This window comes from Eretmochelys imbricata, chromosome 14 (genome assembly GCF_965152235.1).
Source record: "Eretmochelys imbricata isolate rEreImb1 chromosome 14, rEreImb1.hap1, whole genome shotgun sequence".
NCBI lineage: Eukaryota > Metazoa > Chordata > Testudines > Cheloniidae > Eretmochelys > Eretmochelys imbricata.
Window position 1 is genome coordinate 30,691,461 of NC_135585.1, and position 15,179 is coordinate 30,706,639.

Sequence of the window (15,179 nt, forward strand, 5' to 3'; positions counted from 1 at the left end):
CATCCCCCTTCATTCCATCTGTCCGTCTGACCCCTGCACCTCTCCTTCCTTCCATCTGTCCATCCATCCCCATACATCCTCCTATGTTTCTCTCTCCATCCCCCAACTGCCAGCTGTACCCCAGTCCCTGCCTGCCCCTCCCTGCGGGGGGCTGGCAGAGTTGGAGCAGAGCCGTGACTCTGATCTCAGGAGCTTGGGCCTGTGGGACTCCCTGCCACAGGACCTGGCTGAGCAGAGGGGTGGGGCTGGGGTCTCAGAGCCATCGCCGAGTGTGTGTGTGTGTGTGGGGAGGTGTCAGGGCACCCTGTGCCCATCAGTTTCCATGGGAACCCTGTATCTCACCCCCCGACCTTCCCCTCACACAGATCCCCGACCCTGGAGCCGAGATGATGAGTTGCGGCCTCCTGACCAGCTCCAAGGAGCCGGGTGAGTCAGGGCTGCGGGGGACGGTGCATTGAGGGGGAGGGTGGCCCCATGGCTGACGTGGCTCCTCCCCCCGGTGCCCGTGGGGGGCCTGTGGCTGATGTCCCCCTCCCCCCAGTGCCCCTGCACCACAGCTCGGTGTCGGTGTTGATCCGAGGCTTTGTGGCGGACATGGGCTGCCAGCTGCTCTGCAGGAATGAGGAGCTGGGGCCCGTGGAGGCCGTGTTCAAATTCCCTGTGGACGCCGAGGCGGCTGTCGACGCCTTCTAGGCCCGGCTGCGGGGGCCTGCATCCAGGCCCAGCTCCAGGAGAAGAGACAGGTGCTGGGGGCGGGGGTCCCGGGGGGGAGAGAGGAGGGGACCGGGCTGAGGGGATCTCGGGGTGACCCCATCTCTCCCAGCAGGTGCATGAGCTGTACAGGGATGTGCTGGTCGGGGGGGGCAGGGGATCTTGGGGGACAGGGATCTCGGGGTGACCCTGTCTCTCCCGGCAGGCACAGGAGCTGTACGGGGACGGGGCCACCCGCTACGTGCTGCTGACCATGCTACACACTCGCTACACGCCCCACAGTGAGACCCACAGATCCCCCTGCGCCTCTGCTACATGCCCCACTGTGAGACCCACGATCCCCCTGTCCCCACTCCGCGCCCTCCAGTGAGACCCACAGATCCCCTACCCCCATCACTGTGACACCAACAGACCCCCGTCCCCCCCGCACACGCCCCATGGTGAGACCCTCCTGTACCCCAGCTGTGTGCTTCCAACCATGCTGCACCCCTTTTACATGCCCCATGTTGAGACCAGACCTTTAGGTGCCCTAGATCCCACATAGCTCCCTGTACCACATAGCCCCCAGAACCCCAGCTACACACCCCACTGTGAGTGACCCCCCCAGCCTGTACCCCCTGAAACCTCCATAGCCCCTTCTACATACCCCACAGTGAAAGACCCATATAGCCCCCATAATGCCCCATAGGCCACTACTGTGTTCCCTGCGGTAAGTGCGCCCCCTCCCCCGGGTCTGCAGTCACCGCCCCAGGGTATATGACCCACCCCAGCCATCCTGAAATTCCCTGATATTCAAGCCCAATACCCCCCAAAAAACTCATACCCCCCATCTTCCCCCCACTCTCCCAGCCCCCTGGCCCTCACCCCGTGTCTCTCTCTGCAGGGTAGGATGGGGAGAACCCAGGAGGTCCCACGGGTCCTCCAGGGGGAGCTGCCCTACACCCTGAGCCGAAGCGCCATGTTGCAGTCGCCCCATGGCATCGACCATGTGCTCTCCAACTGCCCCCTCACCCCCCTGAGCTATACAGCCGGGAACTTAACCACTGCCTAGGTAAGGGCTCACCTGGACACCTGGGTCCCAGCCATCCCTGCTGGGAGGAGGGTGCTGGGGGTGGGGCAGGGGGAGGGTTCTGGGCTGAGGGGTGGGTTCCAGGGAACAGGGCTGTGGGTGGGGGGAAGGTCCCGGGGGTGAGAGATGTGGTGTAGGGCGCGGGGTGGGTCCCGAAAGGGGGAGCATGGGCCAGACTCTTTGGGTGATTGAGGGGGTGGGGGATCGAGTGACAGCAACGGATCTGGGGAATTTCCCAGAAATCTGCCAGTTTGGGGATGAAATCCCTGGCAGTTGCTGGGCTCTGTAAGTCTTTAGTGTCTGGGATTTTCCCTCTCCTTGTTTCTCAATGGAAGTAAATGGAGGTGGGGGGACCAGGAAAATGTCACCCCCAAATTGGAAAGATTTAGACTCCCCAAAATGTCAAACTTTTGCAATTTTTCACCAGGAAAAGCCAAGTTCCCACATTGGCCTTTGGGGTTGTTTTTTCTTCTCTTTTCTCCACCTAACCCGGGTGGCCCAGCCAGCGTTCCCAGGGTCTGCCCCTCACCCCGTCTCCATTGGGGGGTGCCGAGCCGGGCGCGAGACCCAGCGGGACCTTGCCTCCCCCTGGAATCGTGTGGACGTGACTGTATGTCTGTCGCCCCCCAGGTGTCGCTGGCCCTGGCCCCCCCGTGGGACAGGGAGTTGGAGCTGCTGGTGTATTACACGGAGCCACCCAAACCCAGCGCGGTGCTGGAGGCCGGGCTGCCCGGAGCCGAGCCAGGTGTGGGAGGGGATCCTGAACCCTACTACCCCTGGGCGGGGGCGCAGAGGGGGATCCATAGGGTGGGAATCTGGGGAGGGTGAGGTAGGTGCTGAGCGGTGACATAGGATCGGGGGGGGCATGGTGCAATGAGGGGGATGATGGGGGAATGGGGAGTCCTAGGGCTGCTGTAGGTGGGTGCTGGGGAAATCTGGAGGCAGGTGAGGGTGGGGGGACAGGAGCGGGGGGTCTTGGCAGAGCTGGCGTTGGCAGGGCGAGGTGTCTGGGAGCAGGCGGGCACTGGGGAGCACTGCAGGTTTGGGAGGCATGGGGGAGAACTGGGGATGGGAGAGCAGGCCCTGGGGAGCTGGGTACGGGGGTGGGGGGGATTTAAGGGGAGAGGGGGTGGGGGAGGGACAGAGCAGTGCGGGTGGGTCTCTGGGGACAGTCATGGGGCTCTGAGGGGGTGGCTCACAGGGTCTCGACCCCATGCCCACCCTATTTGGGGGCTGGCCCCCATCTCCCCGCAGGCTCCCTGATGGGCGACCCGGCCGTGATGATGACCCTGCTGCCCAGAGTGCCCGAGGTGGTGCCGGCCCAGAGCCAGCCGGGGAGTTCGTCCTCCTGCTGGGCCGCTCCGGCAGCACGGCCTGCCCCATGGACGGCAGAGACCTGTCCCGCCAGCACATCAACAGCACCAAGGGACGGCCAGGCGGGAGGCTGCGCTAGATGGGCCCGTGGGGCCGTGCCGGGGGAGCAGCCCAGGCTGGCTGGGCCCGTGGGGCTGACTCTCCATCTGTCTGTCTGTCCCCAGGAGACCCTGGTCCTGCTGTTGAAGAGTTTGCCCCTGGGCTGTTATTTCAACATCTGTGGCTTTGGGTCTGAATTCGAGTCCTTCTACCCGTGAGTCCGAAGGGCAGGGAGGGGGCTGTCTGGGTTAGGGGGCAAGGCTGGTTAGCTGACAGAGGGTGTCTCTTGGTTAGGGGTCAGGGTGTGTCTGTGGGTTGGGGTCAGGGTGTGTCTGTTTGTGGGGGGCAGGGGGTGTCGGTGGGTGAGGGGGCAGGGCTGGCTGGGGGCAGGGTGTCCCTGGCTCCGGCTGTCCCAGCCCCAGACCTGTCGGCGCCCCCCGCAGGCAGAGCGTGGAGAATACCCAGCAGACCAAGGCCGAGTCCCTGCAGAGCCTCCAGCTGCTCCAGGCTAACCTGGGGGGCACCGAGATCTTGGAGCCGCTACGAGCCGTTTACCGCAGCCCCTGCCGGGACGGGCACCCACGCCAGGGACCGGGGCGCTGGGGCCAGCCGGAGGGGCATCCTGGGGCGGGCCTGGAGGGTGATTGTGGGGCCGAGGAATGACGGGGGGGGGGGTCTCAGAGAGGGATGCGGGCCTGCGGGGACAGACTCACAGACTTTCAGGACAGAAGGGACCGTCCTGATCATCTCATCAGGCCCCAGCTCCTCGCTCCCCCCGGGGACAGCCCCACCCCTCAGGCTGAGTCACCGGCACCCCCAAACCCTGAGTTACAGGCTTCAGATCACAGCGACTCCCCCCAGTTGCTCCGGTTCAAACCAGTGAGTGCCCCAGGCTGCCGAGGGAGACCAACCCCCTCGGGTCTCTGCCAGTCTGAGCCAGGGGAAAATCCCTTCCCCACCCCAAACGTGGGAGTCAGCTTGCCCGGAGGATGGGTGCGAGACCCCCCCAGCCAGCCCCCTGGGAAGGATTCTCTGCAATAACTCTGAGCGTCCCCCCACTCCCAGTGCCCCGCTGCCGCCCATGGGGTGTTTCCTCCCAGCTGTCGCTGTGGGCCATACGACATTACAGACCCCTCTTTGCCCACCTTCCCCCCCACACTCCCCTCAGAGGCTGTTCAAGGGGGAGATCCTGGGAGAGGGGATCGGAGAGGGGCTGGGGGCCCTGGGGGGCAGCCGAGCGGGGCCAAGGGGTTGCTTGGAGTGGGCCTGGGGCTCTGGGCCAGATGGGGGGCCACTGCCCCTGGGGGTGTGAGCAGGGCGTGGCACGTAGCAACCCCAGGGGGGAGGTACCTCTGTATAGAGCTGGGAGGGGCAGCGCTTTGTGCTGTGCCCAGCTCTGGGGGGTGCCCTGCAGCCGGGAGGGGCAGGGAGGTCACTGGTGGGGGGTCAGGAGGGAGCTCCTGGAAAAGTGGCCACAGCAGTCGGTGGGTTCTTGTCTCCAGGGGCCGGTGAACAGGTGATGGTTTGGGGTCATGCCTCGGGGTTGGGGGTCACAGAGATAGGGGAGGTCAGCAGTCCCCGTCTGTCAGCCCCTCAGGGGAGATCTCTGGGAGGGGAGGGATGGGGCTGGGGGGTCTCTGGGAAGGTCAGTGGGGCAGAATCTCCAGGGGGCTGCTCCCGTTCCCAACAGGGAGGGGGTGTCTCTGAGGGGGTTGGGGTCCCCGGCTCTGACAGCGTCTCTCCCCCGCTCAGCTGTTCGTGTTTACGGACGGGGAGGTAGAGAACACCCAGGAGATAATCGCAGAGGACCCACAGGTAACTGGGGGTGCCTAACCCCCCCCAGCCCTGCCCCCATTAGCATTGCCATCATGTGGACCCCCACCACCATAGTGCCCAACATCTGCCCAACCCTTTGCCTCACCCTGCCTCCCAGCCCCGCCAGCATGGGGAGCCCTCCCAGTCCAGCCAGCCCTACTGGCCCCTTTCCAACTGCCCTGCCCCCACCCAGCACTAGATGGGCCCCACCAGCTCTGCCCCTCCCCCTCTGGTCTCTGCCCCCTCCCCCCTCCGCCCCAGGTGCTTCTCCTTCGGCATCGGGGATGGGGCTTCCACGGCTCTGATCAAAGGCATTGCTCGGGCAGTCGGGGGCAGCGCCGAGTTCATCACCGGCCAGGACCGTGTGCAGCCCAAGGTGAGAACCCAGCAATCCTGGCTCCCAGCTCCCCCACTCTAGCCTACCTAGACCCCACTCCCGTCCAGAGCTGGGGACAGGACCCAGGAGTCCTGGCCCACCATGTGTGTGCCGGTCCCCCGCCAGGTGTCGCAGTCTCTGAAGTGGGCCCTGCAGCTGGTGGTGACTGGGATCTCACTGAGCTGGGATCTTCCCCCTGGGATCCAGGCGGAGCTGCTGCACTAGGACCCCGAGGTGATCTTTGCTGGGCAGCGGTGCCTTGTCTACGCCCAGCTCCGCGGGCAGCCCAGGTGGAAGAGCGAGGTCCCCCAAACTGGGGTGCCCCCAGGGCTCGGGGTCAGTGACTGAGGCAGGAGCCCCACAGTCCCCTTCTGGGCGATAACTCTGGCCCCTAACGATGGCCATTGGCTGGAGCTCCCTGTGCTACCCCAACCCCATTGTTCTGAATGGGGAGAGTTCACTCCGACCCCTAACGATGGCCATTGGGCTGCAGGTCTCTGTGCTACCCTAGCCTCATTGATTTCAGTTGGGATTGTTAACTCTGACCCCTAACGATGGGCATTGGGCCAGGGTTCTCTGTGTTACCCCAGCCCAATTGATCTGTGTTGGAATTGATAAATCTGACCCCTACCAATGGCCATTGGGCTGTGGGTCTCTGTACCAGCCTGGCTGCATTGATCTCAGGGCAGGTCTACACTATAAGTTTTCATCGGTGCAGCTGCACCGCTGTAGCACGTCTGGTGAAGACGCTCTAAGCCGACGGGAGAAGCTCTCCTGCCGACGTAGCACTGTCTGCACGGGGGGCTAAGGTCAGTGTAACTACGCCACTCATGGGTGTGGATTTTTCATGCCCCTGAGCGACGTAGTTCTACTAAAGTATGTAGTGTAAACGAGACCTCAGTGGGGATCGATAACTCTGACCTCTAATGATAGCCACTGGGCTGGAAGTCTCTGTGCTACCCCAGCCCCATTGAGCTCAATGGGGATTGTTATCTCTGGACCCTAATGACGGCCATTGGGCTTACTAAGCCAGCCTCCCAACTGGTGTTCATTGGGTGTGTTTGCCCCCTTTGTTCTGTAAGCTGGGTCTGAGGGGTCCCAGGGCATCTTCTCCCCCCTTGCATTCCACCTCTGACCACCTTTCTTTCCCCGCAGCCCCCAGACATTCCCATGGGGGGCATCACCCTGCAGTACCACATCCAGGACCAGACCTAGAAGGAGACGCTGCAGTTCTCCCTGCAGCCACAGGATGGAGACAGGTGACAGCAATGCTCCCCTGGCTCCCATCCCCCACCCCAGGCAGCTGTGTCCTGCCCCCCCACATCCTCACCCCAGCAGAACAGAGACAGGATGGGACCAGCCCTTCTTCTGTGACCACTAGACCGCACTCCCTTCCCGGGGCCAGGGTAGAACCCAGGAGTCCTGGCACCCACCCACCCCCATCCCGCTAGACCCTGCTCCCCTCTCCGTAGCGGCTGGAACCCAGGCGTCCAGGGCTGACCCCGTGAATCTCTCTCCCTGGCACAGGCTGCCCGTTCACTGGCTGGCCGCCAAGTCGCTGCTACTGGAGCTGGAGGGGGCCGTGGGCGCAGGGTGGGAGGGGGACGGGCGCCGGGCACTGAAGGCCAGCCTGAGCTCGGGGGTCGTCTGCTCCCTCACGGCCTACGTGGGGGTGGACATGGAGCGGGGGCAGCTGGTGAGGTGGGATGTCCCGCTGGCAAGTAACCCTCAAAGGGGCTGGGGCTCCTGGCGCCAGGGGGGGACCCAGCATGTGGGGGGAACTCAGGTGGGAGGGGGAACCTGGCACTGGGGGCGGTACGAGGAGGTGGGGGGAAGCTGGCGCCAGGGAGGGATCCCAGCACAGGGGGATCCTAGTGTAAGGGGGGGGACCCAGAAGGGGCATGTGGGGGGGCATCATGTTTATGGGGTAATGTCCCTTTGCCCCTCTCCCTGCCCCCCTGACTCCCAGGGGCTGTGCTGCCCCCTCCCTCCTCCAGGGTGATGGCGACCACAATCCCCATACCTCCGGGGCATGGGGAGAGCAGGGGCACTAGCATGGTGAGATGGGGAGTAGCACCGCCCCCCCCCACAGCCGGAAGAGAGGGGTCTGTGCCAGACAGATGGACAGAAGTAGACAGGCATGCGGATACCCAGAGTCAGACAGGGACAGAGACCGAGAATCAGCCGACAGACCCAGACGGGGACAGGACGGAGAGACGCAGAGAGAGAAACAGACCCAGTCAGACAGACAGACCGACCCGGGCAGATGCAGGGACAGGAGGGGCGGGCACATTGCTGTCATGAGCAGACCTGGCTAGTAGGGGCCTCTCGCCCCCCAGCATCCTGCCCTCATCCATGGAGTGCAGCACCCACCCCTGCATCCCTTGGGGCTGGAGGAGGGGTCCTGGCTGGGGGGAGAAGAATGGGGCTCTGTGGACTGGATCTGGGGGTCACAGCCAGGGGGGAAGGGGCAAGAGCTGGGAGATCCTGGCTGTGATGGAGCTGCAGGGAGAGGAGGATGGGGCTGGGTGTGGGGGGGTCCCAGCTCGGGGAAAGGGGCTGGGGGGTATGGAGGAGGGGTCCCAGCGGTGCGTTGGCTCTAAGTGTCCGGGGGGGACGGAATTCTCTTCCCTCCCTTTGCTTCTCTGGGTCTGTTTTCGTGTCCGTCTGTCTCTGTGTCTGTCCATCTACTCGCTAAATTTCGATTTCATCATGGACTATATGGAGGTGATAGACTGGGTCTCATAGACCCCATCTGCGAGCGGCCGGCGAGCGGAGTGCGCCTGGACGAACCGAACCAGCGCAGCGTCTTCGGGCGCTTGTCCCGTGACTTGGCTGCGGCACGTGAGTACCTCTGCCACGCATGCCTGCAGCTCCCAAAGTCCAGCGCCGGCCATCTCCTCCCTCACAAGCGTCTGTCCTGGCTCCGTGGCCTCCCAAAGCTCAGCCGGGGGGGCCCAACACAAGGGCAGACAGTCCTGCAATCAGGGGGCCCCACCGGAGACGGCACCCCAGAACGGTGAAGGGGGCTGGGAGTCAGGACTCCGGGGGTGGGCAAACGCCAGGGTGACGCTTCATCGGGTTAGAGACCCATATGCCCTGAAGGTCACCGAGCTGTGCAAGTCTTTAAAAACGACATAGAAAACGAAGGAAATTCCTGGGTGAGAAACCTTTGTGTCGCTGAGGGAGGGGGAATTCTTGGCTGTTTTTTTTTTAGTGTCATGAAGCAAATTATCTCGAAAGAAAATGAATAAAAAAATAAGGAAACCCCCAGGCAAAAAACTCTGTGAAGGTGGAATTTGGGGTGTGAGTTTGTGTCAGTGAGCTAAGGGGGTGTGTGTGGGGCGGGGATCAGTAGTTTTTCATAATAGGAATGTCTCTGAGTAGTTTTCTCTGAAATAAAGCTAGAGGGAAATTCCCAGGCAAAAAAGCCTTGTGAAGCTGGGTCTGAGCTTGGAGGTTTGTACAGGCGAGTTCAGGGGCAAAAGTCTTTCTTGGCACCTTCTGGTTTATATTCGAAGAAACCCACGAAAAGCAGAAATTTTAAAGTTACCTTAAAACCTGCATTTGGAGAGTCTGGAAATACAAAGTGACTGTAGCCCAGATAACGTTAACTCTGCCCCGTAACCCTGGCCGATGCATGGCTATAATATCATATAGACTCTGTAACATCCCATCCCCCGCTACCCCTTTAGACTCTTGTGTCTCTCTGCGGACGTAGGTCTGTATCACAGGTTGTAGTGGGGGATGGTTTCGGGGTCAGACTGTGTTTGAGAAACACCGTGGGGTTGTGGAATTAATGCCTGGGCAGGAACAGTCACAGGGAGTTGGGTGCCCATCTCGGATTGAAAGTTAATTGTCATCCCATGGGTGCAAGAAGGGGCAGAGTTAAGGATGACTGTGGTGGGGTTCAGGGTGCAGAAGAGCAGGTTAAGGACACCCATGGAGGGACAGAGTTAAGGCCACACAGAGGGTGACCGTTAAGGCTGTTGTCTGTCCCCCAGCCTGGACAGGCCATGTTGCTGTTCTGTACCCACAACCCTGTGCCAGCCCCATCTCCCTGTGTCTCTCCCCAGAGCGGGCACCGGAGGAGTCTCCCTTGCTGAGGCTGGTGTCTCTGCAAAATGCCGACGTCTTGTGGAACCTGGACCCCTGGCTGGCTGCTGTGCTGGGGGTGAGCGAGACCGACGCCAGCGGGAGGATACCCAGTGAGGTGAGCGGGGGTGCAGAGGAGAGGGGAGAGATCTGGGGCAGGTGCCATTGATTGGGCCTGTTCTCTGCTCCCAGATGAGATTGGTGGCGACCCATTGGGGGGGGAGTCTGAGGGTGACTGGATTAAAGGACCCCTGAACCTGGAGCCCAGTGGGCGAGACGGGCTCAGATCAGGGGGCTGGGAACCCCCTAACGGGATTGGAGCATTGGATCGAGGGGGCCCAGTTCCAGATGGAGGCGCCCAAGTTGGGCCCTGTCTCAGGCCATCTCTCTACTCCCTGGACATGGCACTGGGCATCTGGGTAGAGGGTCCACAGTGCTGGAGCGGGGGCTATAGGAACCCTCCGGGTCGGGGTGGGGGGATGGAGTAGGGGGTCCCTAGGGAAGAGGGAGGGCTGGGTGAGGGATGGAGGTCAGGGGAGGGGGCCAGGCTGGGCACTTACTCAGGCTGTCTCTATCCTGCCCCACACAGGACGTGACCCCCAGCATCTGGGCCACGGTGCTGGCCATGGTCCGGCTGCACGACTGGGCCGTGGGGTAGCGTGATGAGTCGAGCTGCTGGAGGCCAAGGCTGTGGTCTGGGTGCAGGACTGAGCAGGTGAGAGGGTGCCTGGTGGGTGGGGGGCAGGGACAGTGTCCAAGGTCTCGACCCTGAAAGTCCCTGCCCCATGGGGCCCCTGAGCCTGAGCCCCAGGAACCTCCATCCTCACGGCCCAGAGCCATGAGCCTGCCCCCCATGTCCTATAGCCCAGCCCCTTCAGGGCCCTGAGAGCCTGTGCCCCATGGGTCCCCATTCCTGAGATTCCTGCCCCCCAGGGCCCCACAGCCCAGCCCTCGAGAGCCCCCATCCCCAGCCTCTCCCCATCCCAATCCCAGCACCCTTCCGGGGTTTCCATGCCCCACCCCCCAGCACCTTTACTTCCCAGCTTCCCAACCCCCACACCAGTCCCCCACGTGCTGTGAGATCTGTTCCCTTTGCCCCCAGGCCCTCCCCTCGTTCCCCGGGCTGGTGTCTCTCCAGTGCTCCCCTCTCATTTCAGGGGCCCAGCTGAGCGAGTGCCTGGAAGCCGCCAACGCCCTGCTGGGCTGCAGCGTTGGCCCTGCCATCTTCGGGCTCTGAGCCCCCTCCAGGATCCCCGCACCCACTTCCCAAACTACCCTGGGCGTCCAACTGGGAGCCGGAGGGCCAGCCGGGGACACTGGGTGCAGACCCACCTGGCCGGCCTGTGCCCAGCCCGGAGCAAACCCCCAGCTGGGATCCCATCTCTGCCACCAGTTCGGATGCATCTGCCTCCCACTGGCTGAAGAGGAGCAATGGCTGCCCCCCGGTTCCACCCCACTCTGACCCACTCTTGAGTAACCCCCACGCTGCTCACAGCCGCCGCCTCCTCTCTGCATTGTGGGGGAGTCCTCGGGATTGCCTGCATCAATGTCGCACATCTCTTCCCTTTTTACAAATGACTGAGGGGTCCCTCTGTAAACAGTCCCCGGCCCCCACCCCAGAGGTGGTTGCACTGACCTCGCCCTGCCTGAGCCATCCAGTGTCAACCTAGTCCCATCTGCACGGAGTTCAGCTACTGGACAGCCAGCCAGACCAACAGGATCTTTGCTTGTCCAAACATGACCTCCTTTTGTCGTAATGGCAGTTTTCTCTTCGCTAGACAATCCTGAACGCACACACGAGCACAGTGATTGGCTTAATTCTTCATTTCCTCTCTGCCTAGGTCCAGACTAGAGCTGGTCAGTCATTTTCCAGCTGAACAGTGCTGTGTTGGCAAGTGCAATTCCGTGGTGAAGGCTGAAAGGTGGAATCAGGCAGCAGATGGAGGAAGCTTGCCCCGTGCTGCGTGTTGTGAATCCCTCCCCGTTCACCAGCTGCTGAATTCTCTACCACAGGAAGAAATGCTTCAAAACCTGACCGTCCATCTCGACGGTTAATGCTCACGCTGTGTCCATCCTGGGCAGCACCGGGCCCTTCTCAGGACATCCTGGGACTCAAGCAAACAATGAAAGAACTCAGCTGGTTAATTCCCTGGAAAGAAAGTGCTGTTTTTATCAAGAAACTGCAGAAACATACGGAAGAAGCAAACAGTTTTCCCACTTCGTGTTAGCCAGCACTGACCTCCTTTGAACAGCTTTCAGCATATGACTCTGTGCTGGGTGGTGTCCCTATATCAGCCTTTCCGTGTCTGAGAAGGCAACTCAATAAATTCAATTTACAGCCACATTGCGCAGCGACTCCAGGGAAGGATTAAGATACCAGGTAATGGATTAATTGCCTTAAGGCCTGAAGGAATGCTGCCGTGGGACTGAGATTTCCCCAAAGGCCAGACGGAATTCAGAGATCTTAATTCTCACTTCCCGCTATGAATAGTGGAACTTCAATACCAGCGGTGACATCCTGGTCCATTGAAATCAAAGGCTGTTTTGTCTTCGACTCCAACGGGCACAGTATTTCAGCCCATATTACGAGGCTTTTGCAAATTAAACCCTGTGGCTGGGATTTTGGAAGAAGTGGTTGAGGCACCCTGTTCCAGGGGATTTGTCCTCTTTGAAAATCCCAACCTACTATCCTGTTCCAAACCCAATGAAGTCAGAGGAAAGGCTCTTTTCAATGGGAGCTGTTCCCCAGCTCTCTCTGAAACTCCAGCCGGAGTAAGTCTTTCCAGTGGTCTTTAGATAAACTCCGTTGGTAGCAGCTGATTGCCTAGCTCCCTTCGGCGCCTTTGGATATCCCAGCTTGTAGCTGACTCCAGTGGACTTTGAAGCAGAGCCAGTCTGTATACCTGAGCCTTTAGAAAGATAGAAAATCCACACACAGAATAACAAAATAAAAGCATACGACCATCTGTACTCACACATATGTGACCATAAACAGCCTCACGTACTGTAGCACACCCATTAATGTATGAACCCTCCAGCCTGTAATGCCCCATCCATTCCTGTCTGGTCCTGGGTCCGAGGTCCTCTCCTTGGCTCTGGCTGGGCTTGGCATGCTAGCGACTAGAGCAGGGGACTGGCCCATGGCGTTCCCGGGTTCTGTTTTGGTTCCTGGAGTCAAATGTGGCCTAGTGGGTTGAGTAGGGGGGACTGGGACTCAGGACTTCTGGCTTCTACTGTGGTAAAAGCATCACAGAGAAACCATAATAAAGACAAGAAACCGTTGTAAACACACTGAGCATAGCAGGAGTCACCTGTCAGTCTTATGGGGCCCCAGCAGGTCAGAGTCTTTCCAATGCTTCCGCCAGCCCAGAAGGTCCTGTCCATAGATGGGTCCGAGTCAGTTCAAGCTCATCCCTTCAGAGCAAAAGTCCTTTGTTTGTTTCCTCGTTTCTGGAAAAGCCAGCTTGACCCAATGTGTGCGAACCCCCCTGAGGGCGTGGAACTTCTGTTGAGCGGATCAGTCTGCGGTGGGGTGTCTACACTGCATTGTAAACCCAGGCTTGTGGACTCGGTGTTTCCAAGCCCGTGCTTGAGTGTCCACGCTTCATTGGAAGCCTGGGTTTACAGTGCTGGACCTGGGTCTTGGTTAGCTGGGCATAGGGTGCAGTATAGACATAGATGGTGAGTTGCTTTGCTTTACTCACCCCTCCCCTGGTATTTTTGGTTCCTGGAGGAGCTGGCATAGCCCTCCCCCATAGAGTTATGTACAATTCCTGGCCCACAATGATACATAAACTTAATACAGTGTGGTCACCAAAATATTGATGGGGTGCACTATCTAAGACTGGCCTGCAGAGAGTATCCCAGTGATGCACTGGATTGGGGAACATGGGTGCTGAGTTCAATTCTCAGCTCTATCACCTAATTATAGCGTGACCTTGGGTAAGTCACTTCATTGCTTTGTGCCTCAGTTTCCCCTTTGAAAAATAGGGATGAGGATGATATTCCCACTTACAGCTGTGCTATGAGGATAACTTGAAAAATACTTGGGAGTCAGATACGACAGTGCTGGGTGCGGTATAATGCCTAGGGTAGATACATGAAGGGTAACATCTTGGTCAGTTACTGCAGCAGAAATAGTTCTGAGCAAGAAACTTCACTTATCAAATGTATATTTCACACCTCCTCTTGGAATAAATCCTTTAATCTTTGAGTCAGCGAGAGTAAACCTAGACCATCCCTGACAGGTGTTTGTCCAACCTGGTTTTAAAAACCTCCAGTGACGGGGATTCCACAACCTCTCTTGGAAGCCTGGTCCAGAGCTCGATTACCCTGAGAGAGAGAGAGAGTTTTTCCTAATATCCAACCTGAATCTCCCTTACTGCAGACTAAGCCCATTGCTGCTTCTCCTCCCTTCAGTGGCAATGGAGAAAAATGGATCACCGTCCTCTTCAGAACAGCCCTTTGCTTATTGGAAGGCTGTTGGCAGGTTCCCCTCAGTCTTCTGGTCTCAAGGCTAAGCATGCCCAGTATTTTAACCTTTCCTCACAGGTCAGGTTTTCTAACTCTTTGGTCATTTTTGTTGCTCTCCTCTGGACTCTCTCCAGTGTGTCCACATCTTTCCTTAAGTGTGGTGCCAAGAACCGGACACAGTACCCCAGCTGCGGCCTCGCCAGGGCTGAGCAGAGCAGGACGGTTACCTCCCTCGTCTTACACACGACCCTCCTGTTAATACAGCCCAGAATGCGACCAGTGCTAGGGCCTGTGTTACACACGAGGGAAGATGAGATGGTCCCATAGTTTCCAAGGCCAGAAGAGACCAGTGAGTCATCCCTTCCCGTCCAGTCCCTATAATGCTGCTTCCCTCTCATTCCTTATCTTTTGCTGCCCTCTGGCGACCGCATGAAGCAGCCAGAATTTCATGGAGATCTGCTGTATTCTCCATCTTTTCTCTTTACCGGTTCGCTTCCAAATGCTTCCAATTTGTCAGTCAAAACTCCTAAGCAGCAAGGGCTGGTTGGGGCGCTTGGACTGTGGATGGGATCGCAGCGCCCCAGGCACCCGCTGAGATTTGCCTTTGTATTAAATCACCAGCAGGGAACGCACGTAGGCCCCAATCCTGGTGAGACAGGGCCAATGGGAGGTTGGCCTTTGATCTCAGTGAGGACAGGTTTTGCCCTCACTGTCTATCTAGGTAGGTAAATGCCTCTGAGCACTGTCGTGTCTGAGCACACACAGGGATGAGATGAGTCCCGTGTCGCTACGGCCGGGTCACACCACCTGGGGATCTGCCCAGCGACTCCAATGGAGCGACGACTGATTGTGGGCCAGATCCTCAGCTGGAGCCAGAGTTTAAGGTTGATATTTTCCAATCCTGACAAGGTGATTTGGACACACAATTCCCATCACATTTAGTTTGAAAACATCAACCTACGCGACGCGCTCAGTGCCACACAGGGAGTCTGGGGCAAAGCCAGGAACTGAGCTGGGAGTTCCGAGGGCCAGTCCAATGCCTCCAACACACGCTCAGCCGTCACCGCCATGCTGGGGTCCGTGGGTGAGGGTCTCTGGCCTGTGCTATGCCCAGAACAGACTATATTGCAGGGGTCCCTTCCAGCCTTGGAACAGCTGGGAACCTCTGCGTCTCCTAGCGAAACTGATCCGTGGCTGTTCAAAAGAATCGTTTAGCACTAAGCATCC

The 15,179-nt window shown here is 59.5% G+C and overlaps 1 pseudogene; it reads left to right on the plus strand.

Moving 5' to 3' along the window:
* Positions 1-386: 386 nt before the first annotated feature.
* Positions 387-15,179, plus strand: part of LOC144275001 (von Willebrand factor A domain-containing protein 5A-like) — a 51,694-nt pseudogene continuing 36,901 nt past the window's right edge.